The sequence below is a fragment of the Schistocerca serialis genome, chromosome 5 (assembly GCF_023864345.2).
Source record: "Schistocerca serialis cubense isolate TAMUIC-IGC-003099 chromosome 5, iqSchSeri2.2, whole genome shotgun sequence".
In the NCBI taxonomy this organism is placed as follows: Eukaryota; Metazoa; Arthropoda; class Insecta; order Orthoptera; family Acrididae; genus Schistocerca; species Schistocerca serialis.
Genome location: NC_064642.1, coordinates 146805701 through 146814140, shown reverse-complemented (window position 1 = coordinate 146814140; position 8440 = coordinate 146805701).

Genomic DNA, 8440 nt, shown 5'->3' with positions numbered 1-8440 from the left:
AACACAAGTTAAGCGAGATGACAAATAAGCCATGAACTGTTGACAACGTGCAGTATATAGGTACAACAATTAAAAATTCTTCCAATCCATCTGCGGCATGAATCAGCAAATCAGTGTTAATAGTATTAGTTGAAAACAGTCTTGGTTGCAATTTTAGTGTTTTTATTTATCAACTAAGCGTTTCACCTTATTAAGGCATCTTCAGGCTGATCTTAATTTGGTATTTCTCAGGACGATCTTTTAGGTAGTGTAGCTAAACGGCAACGTCGAGTACATCAGGCCAACATCGCCTTCGTTAGCCTCAGTAAATACTTTCTAGACGGACGTGAGTAACTCCAAGACATGCATAACGCTTACACGTTCACAGGAGCAAATAACTTGTGGGCGATTTCCATCATCCCTTCCAATAGGTGATTCTGCTTCATGTTCTTATTCCCTTGCTTCCTTTTGTATGGTTAACTCATATCGTCGGTAATGGATTGCAACGATATCTCATTATTTGGTAATATTTAGAAGGAAAATTATGTTTTAACGTCCTTTAGACGAGTTGGTAGTGTTCATCGTTATTACGTAATTCGTCAGTAGGTTGACATTCTGACAGTAATATTCCTCCATAAATTTGGAATGTACAGTAACTGACTTCTTGTATTCATACTTTTTAACTATCGTTAGTCAAGTCATCCTGATACATACGTTTTAGTTCACAAATTGAGCTCTCCAGAAGACATGGAAGAGATGGAGGAGCGCCGAGCAGCCTAATACTCAGATGCAACTGAGTTTAGGCTATTTTCTGGAATATTGTTCTAGGAAAACAGCTATCTCAGGTACATAAATATAATTTGCTAAAAAACAGTCTTGTTCGCATGAATATTTTATTTAAACTGATAACAGGTTTCCCCCGTTGTACACATATCGTCTTCAGATTTTGTGCTCCACGATGGTGACAGGAAATTGGGTGGCTGAGCAGCCTGCCCCAGAAAAATCTAACAGAGCACAACAGATCGAAACAGGTCACCGGCTTAAATAAAATATTTATTCGATCAAAACTTTTGTTAGAAAATTTTATTGAGTTAAGACTAGCTTCAAAAGAAGGCGCAAGAGGCACTGACTGTTTTCCGCTCCCGTCTTATGTCACAGGAATAGTTCCCAAGTGGACACCTCTCCGCCAAATGTGTATATAAGCTGATGCATCGCTGCACTCTGAAAGTCTCTACAGTCCTTCAAGGGACACCAAGACAGTGACAACAGTTGTGTCAACAAGATCCAAATTATCGTTTTCTGGATACTGAATTAGAGCGGAGTTAAAGAGAGTTAAAGTCGGATCAGCGCAAATGAACGCTGAACTACTGCCTCGTACCATCTTTATACCACGTTTCGTTAAGTATGTAAGTTTTTGTTCACAAATTGTTGTGAATTGTTGCGATTCTGTGTTGCCATCTTTTTGCCACACCTGTTGTCTAACCCTGTTTGGTTCTGTGACGAAGCAATATAGTTGCTACGTACAAACAAGCCATTTCACAACAGCAACTACTTTCGATGGTAAAGGGTTATCTTCCTGCAACATTTATGTGTTTGACACGAAGTGTATATGGTGAATACAGCAGCACACATTCCTGAATTTGACGTCTGGTTGAAATAATTGCAGAAATATAATTATATCAATAGATATTAATTCGCAGCTAACCACTTATATACATCAAAGACATTTATCTCAGACCTTTCATCAAATTAAATGTCCATCTTTTCTTTTACATTTATGTTCGCTGTTGCTATAAACCTGACTACGGCATATGCATTCCTGATTGTATGTCCAAGAACTGGCACAGCGCAAAGCGGCAAGCAGTAATGAAATCGCTGCTTCAAAAGCTATGACTGCTTTCCTCATAGCGCTTGCACTGGAAGAGGATGTGTTTTACGCCACCAATTGTTACATCATCGCACTGACAGAACGGTGCGTCCATTAATCAATTTTGTGCAACTGGGCCGGAAAAAAACCGCAATTGAACCGCGTTCTAACAATAGACGCTATTATTTTCCATGATTTTAAAGATTTTTACAGACTACAGCTGAATTGGTATGGACGGCTGTAAATTTGCACAGCTTCTAACGCCTTTTTTTATTGTGCTATTCTTCCTACCGCGCACCGGCCTTACCGCAGTGGATACATCGGTTCCGTTCACTTCACCTAAGTTAAGCGCTGTCGGGCGTGGCCGGCACTTGGATGGGTGACCATCCGGGCCGCCATGTGCTGTTGCCATTTTTCGGGGTGCACTTAGCCTCGTGATGCCAATTGAGGAGCTACTCGACCGAACAGCAGCAACTCCGGTCACAGAAAACAATCATAATGACCGGGAGAGCGGTGTGCTGACCACACACCCCTCCTATTCGCATCCTCATCTGAGGATGACACGGCGGTCGGGTGGTCCCGACGGGCCAGTTGTGTCCTGAAGACGGAGTGCTACTGTTTCTACCGCGAGAGAATCGCTTGTTATTTTACTTTTAGGAGTGATCATTGGAATTTTACGTCCACGTTTCTTCCCTTCCTAATTCCATGTTGCGCTAGTTGATGCGCTGGTTCATCGTATTTAATGTTGTGAGATTTCAACCACTCGAATTCTATAATTTGACCAAGCTGTATCATTAACGTATCTTTTTTTGTACGCCTATTAAGGACAAGTCAGGAGCTAATTTTAAAATAAATATCTCCAGAATAGCTGCGTGTCAATCGTGAGAGGAATTGGTATGCCGAACACGTGTGGCGTGCAGACGGAGTTAAAGCACTCCCAGGTTCTTCGACCTCTCGAAATCAAAGTGTTATTCGTGCAGTCAGACATTTCAATCTCCAAACGAGCGGAGCGCAGCCAAAGGGCGTTACAGTACGAAAACAGCCGTCCCATACAAACAACACACGCGGAAGGTATTGGCTGCTCATCTGTATGCGGACTGCGTACGTGAACGTAGCAGAGCGATCGGCACTGCGCATCTGCGAGCAAGCGGCCTGCGGACGCAGTGTGCAGTGTGTGTGTGTGTGTGCCAGCGAGCTTTCGCTAATGGACGGCACCCGAGGCGAGTGATGCGGCCGAGTTGCGCAACAGTCGGACCGCAAGTGTCTGGCGCGCGCTTCCGCAATCCGGCACGCGGACGAACGCGCATGCGCGGGCTCGGTCTGCGGCCCAGAGATAGCCACGGCCGGCCAGTAATTGAATGGGCGTCGCTGGGATCGCACGGCGCGGCGCGGCGCGGCGCGGCGCTGCAGCCGCGGCCAGAAATAACAGCGGGATGGTGCCCGGCTGCGGTCTGCCGGCGCGAGGTTTTGGTGGCTCACGTCGACAACACACAGGGTTCACAGTCCGGCGCCAGTGTAGAAACTCGAATCATGTGGCGCAGTGGTCATGACCCTGAAATCATTTTCGGGGAGTAATAAGGCTAATATTCCAATTTAGCCAACGCCTGGAAAATCCTTAAAGCCATGGAAAATAATAGGGTTTATTATGAGAACTCGTCGCAACTACGGATCTTCCCTGGCCTAGCTGCAAAAAATTGGCTTACTGGATACGTCGTACTGTCAGTGTGATGACGTAACTGTTGGTAGCATGAAACACATCCTCTTCCTGCGCAAACGCTATGAGAAAAGCGGAGTCATAAGTTGTATTGGCTTGGTTCAAATGGCTCTGAGCACTATGGGACTTTACATCTTTGGTCATCAGTCCCCTAGAACTTAGAACTACTTAAACCTAACTAACCTAAGGACGTCACACAACACCCAGTCATCACGCATAAGTTGTATTGCATTGCATTGTTTGTTAACTAGGAGCCTAGAAACGACGGAGAGGCTCCGTCCCAGCCGCAGCCGCAGTGGTCCACAACCCCACGACGACTACCACAGTCCACTTCAACCCTCCGCCGCCCCACACCGAACCCAGGGTTATTGTGCGGTTCGGCCCCCGGTGGACCTCCCAGGGAACGTCTCACACCAGGCGAGTGTAAACCCTATGTTTGCGTGGTAGAGTAATGGTGGTGCACGCGTACGTGGAGAACTTGTTTGCGCAGCAATCGCCGACATAGTGTAACTGAGGCGGAATAAGGGGAACCAGCCCGCATTCGCCGAGGCAGATGGAAAACCGCCTAAAACCCATCCACAGACTGGCCGGTTCACCGGACGTGACACAATTCGTGCCGGGGACCAGGCGCTCCTTCCCGCCCGGAGTCCCGTGTGTTAGACCGCACGGCCAACCAGGCGGGCTGAGTCATAAGTTACTGTGTAAACACTGGGAGATCTGTAAACATTCACCGACTGAATTCTCCAGTCTTACTCGTTCCGAGCCGGCCGGAGTGGCCGAGCGGTTCAAGGCGCTACAGTCTGGAACCGCACGACCCCTACGGTCGCAGGTTCGAATCCTGCCTCGGGCATGGATGTGTGTGATGTCCTTAGGTTAGTTAGGTTTAAGTACTTCTAAGTTCTAGGGGACTTATGAGCACAGCAGTTGAGTCCCATAGTGCTCAGAGCCATTTTTTTTACTTGTTCCGATGTGGAGATATTGCATCCCGAATGACCCTAATGTCAACGGGATCATAGATATACATTTGTAACCCGAATGTGTGGGGGAGGGAGCACATTTATGTGGTTGTAGACTTTCTCAGCGCATTCCTGCGATTAAATCTTCTCGTATGATCAGCTGAGTGGTGGCGTCGTCTTGTGGAAACGTTTCAATGAGTTTCGTACCCCTCATCTTCAGTTGAAGTGAAGATGATTGGTACGAAACTCATTGAAACGTTTCCACAAGACGACGCCACCACTCGGCTGATTAAGTAAGAAGATTTTATCAAGGGTCTACACTGTGTACCAGAATGGTATTCAACATTTCTATTCCGTTCGCGGATTATTCGCTGGTTATAAATATTGTTGTATAAGGAAACGACGACACTGAAAAATTGTACCCGACCGGGACACGAAGCCGGATTTCACGTTTAACACGAGCGGTCGCCTTGTGCGCTTTGGCTATCCTGCACGACACCACGGCCATACACAAACTTCCATATGCTGTCGTTCCTGCGTCACAACCTGCACTTGCACACACGATACGCAATTTTGGAATTGAAAGTCGCTGCCTGGTATCGACGGATAAATTTAATAGTACAGTGCCAAGCATGTCCGAAGGAATATTGTATTGTTCGTCTTAACGACACAGGCACTGCAGTATCGTAAATGATGTTGTGACTTCAGTTCGAGGACTGGTTTGAGCCAGCTCGCTGCGCTACTCTGTCCTGTGAAAGACTAATCACACCTCCTACCAACTGCACCGGATGTTGCGCCACACGAAATTACGCTCGCCCGCACGGCAGTGGGTTCCTTGGTTTGATCCTGGAGGAACTATAACACATAAAATATTAGTTCACTTTATTACAATATAGATACAAAGATTTATTTAACTTTGTACTATCCATTTCCACAGAAAGGTTCCTAGTTTTTACAACTGTCTCTGAATATTGAAGTTTCACTTGATACAGACAAATTTACAAGACTTTTCATTTGAAGAATAACTGACATAATGTTCACATTAATTTCCGCCTAAGACATTTAAAGCACTGGTAGCCTATCTGAGATGATGCTGTCGTCCTGATCGTTAACTGCGAACTGGTCTGATTGTTTCTCTTCTCAGCCGAAGGTAGATTATCGGTTGCAGTGGCGTAGGGAAGCTATAGGAGGCTGTAACGATAAATCGATTTCTTTTCCTATGTATGTCACATGATTCTTAAAGTTGTGTATATTTTGTATTATAAATACTATTAGGAATCTGCAATTGAATGATCTTTTAAACGCTTGGCCTGAGAAGTTAAATTTAATGTATACATCAGTATTTGCTACAAAAATCAACAATATGCTATCTTTCAATTTTTGTAGGTTGTTCATCACATGTTTCTGTACATTATTTTTTTTTCTGCTTCAGCTCTCTCCTGCCTTGGCCACTGCTTATGTAAAAATTTATAATTTTTGTTTAATAATAATTGCATTGACTGGAAATGGTGTACGTGTGTTTATTTTAAGAGTAATAATCATCATATTCACAGCCGAGAAATCGGAGCTTCCAGTTTCTGTAAGTACATTTAACGCTTTCCGGTAGAACAGTTTGCCGTGCGAAATGGCCACGAGGTTTGAGCCGCCATCTCACGGATTGCGCGGCCCCTCCCGCCGGAGGTTCGAGTCCTCCCTCGGGCATCGGTGTGTTTCTTGTTCTTAGCATAAGTTAGTTTAAGTAGTGCGTAAGTCTAGTGACCGATGACCTCAGCAGTTTGGTCTCTTAGGAATTCACACACATTTGAACATTTCATAACAGTTTGCCGACGAAAAATTATCAACCATTTTCTACATCTCATGCAGATCGCTACTAACGGTAGCAAACCTTTTCAGAGCCTGCAGCTGTTATTTCACTACGAAGTACAATGGTTAAGAGTGACTAGAGTTAGCTCACCCGTAATAATATTCACGCAATCGCGAGTTAGAAATTGCGATCCTCTTAACGCGGCAGCGACGTATGAGTCTACAAATCGTCATTGTCAGATAATTTTCCTTTACCAATGTAACACTTCGTCTCGGTCGGAGTGGGAGAGTTATAAAGTGTCTCTACACTGGAGTTTCTTATTCGCAGGTTTGGCGTGTAGCGACTATACTCTTCTGTGGTTTCGGTGCGAGGTGCCAACCTTGCTTTGGCACTCCGTTATCTAATTCCCACAGAATCACCTGATTTAATTCGACTACCCTCCATTATCCTTGTTTTAAGTTGTTGATGTTCATCGTACAGCCTTTTTTCAGCACATTGTCAATTCAACTGATATTCAAAGTCCTTCGCAGTCGCTGAAAGAACTACAAGTTCTTTCACGAAACTCACAGATTTAATTTCTTCTCCGTGAACTTTAATTCTCTCTCCAAATGTCTCCTTGGTTCCTTTAACTGGTTGTTCAGTGTGCAGGTGGAATAACATCTGTATAACCACGGTTTCATGGATTTTACACGAGACGTTCATTGGAGGAAGCAAAAGGATGTTGATTAGTGGTGAAAGATTGACGCTCCTAAAAGCGCTTCGACTATGATTCACGAAATAAAATAAAGATACAGATCAGTCAGAATTTTCGTATCGTTGTATGTATTTCGAAAGCAGTATCTCTACTGATATCGCTATTAATACTATTAAAGGGTAAAGAGAACAGCACCACCCTAAGGAATGAGGAACGGTTTATACTATATCGTCCTGGTCTCCACACCAAAGACTCTAGTCTATATCCATGGGAACATCAGTCCTTTGTGTCTCTCGTTAGTTCCTTCCCTCCATCACCCACATCCCCCCTCCCCCCCCCCCCCCCCCATGGGCACACTTCATTTTTCACACTTCTCTCCATTATCAAATATACTGTCCCTTGCACTCATTGATCCCTGAGGATCTGTCCTATCGACCTATCGAGGAAAGTTGTACCGTAATATTAGGTATTACACGCTAAAAGTAACAGTTGCATTTTTCGAGGGAGGTACCGACGTCAGTTGCAATTCGGCACTGAAATAATTCAGTAGCGAAAGTTGAAAATTTCGCATCGTTTCCTGTATTCCTGCAAGAGGTTCAGTGCTTATTGTGCATCTGCGCTGAGGATATCATAGCAGTCCAGCTTAAAGATGTATGTGAGGTACATTCGGACAATACAGACACCACACGTATACATTATACATTCATTTTATTACTTGTGCAGCAAAATAACTGGTGATGGTTGAAATAAAAAGAATGCAACTAAAATGAAAAAAGAGACTTTTATGTCCTATAGTACGAACTAATATTACTCTTCGTGACTGCAATGAAGGCACCCCTAAAACAGTAGAAACGAAATGATAAGTGTCACTACAAAAAACTTCCCATAACCATAACGTAACGAAATTACAATGTTTGCATCTGATAGCACAGAATGTGAACTCTAACACAGAAGACCGTAATAATGCGCTAGTGTACGTGATGGAACATCAACACTGGTGCACTATCTACTGTATTTTCAGATTCAATAAGAAGTGATCTTCCGGTGACGGCAGAAGTTTTGCATCATATATCAGCCAGGAAATTCCTTAAATGTTTTGGTATTTCAGAAACGAAATAACCAGATAAAGAATTCTAAACATAAGTTATTTATGTGTAGAAGAACAGAATTCTATATTCTCTGTATTTAGCGAATCAATATAAATTCACAATTCTCATGAAGATTACTACCTAGCAAAAAGAAAAAAGAAAGGAAAACAAAAAAAGCTGAAGTTTTAATATTGGTGAAGGGTACTGAAGAGTATCGGTCATGTTATTTCAAAGGAACCATCCTGGCATTTCAGCAGTTTCGAGAAACTGCGGGGAACCTAAATATGGATGGTCGAAGGGGGAAAACAATTCGGGCTTTCCCGAATAGATATCCATTG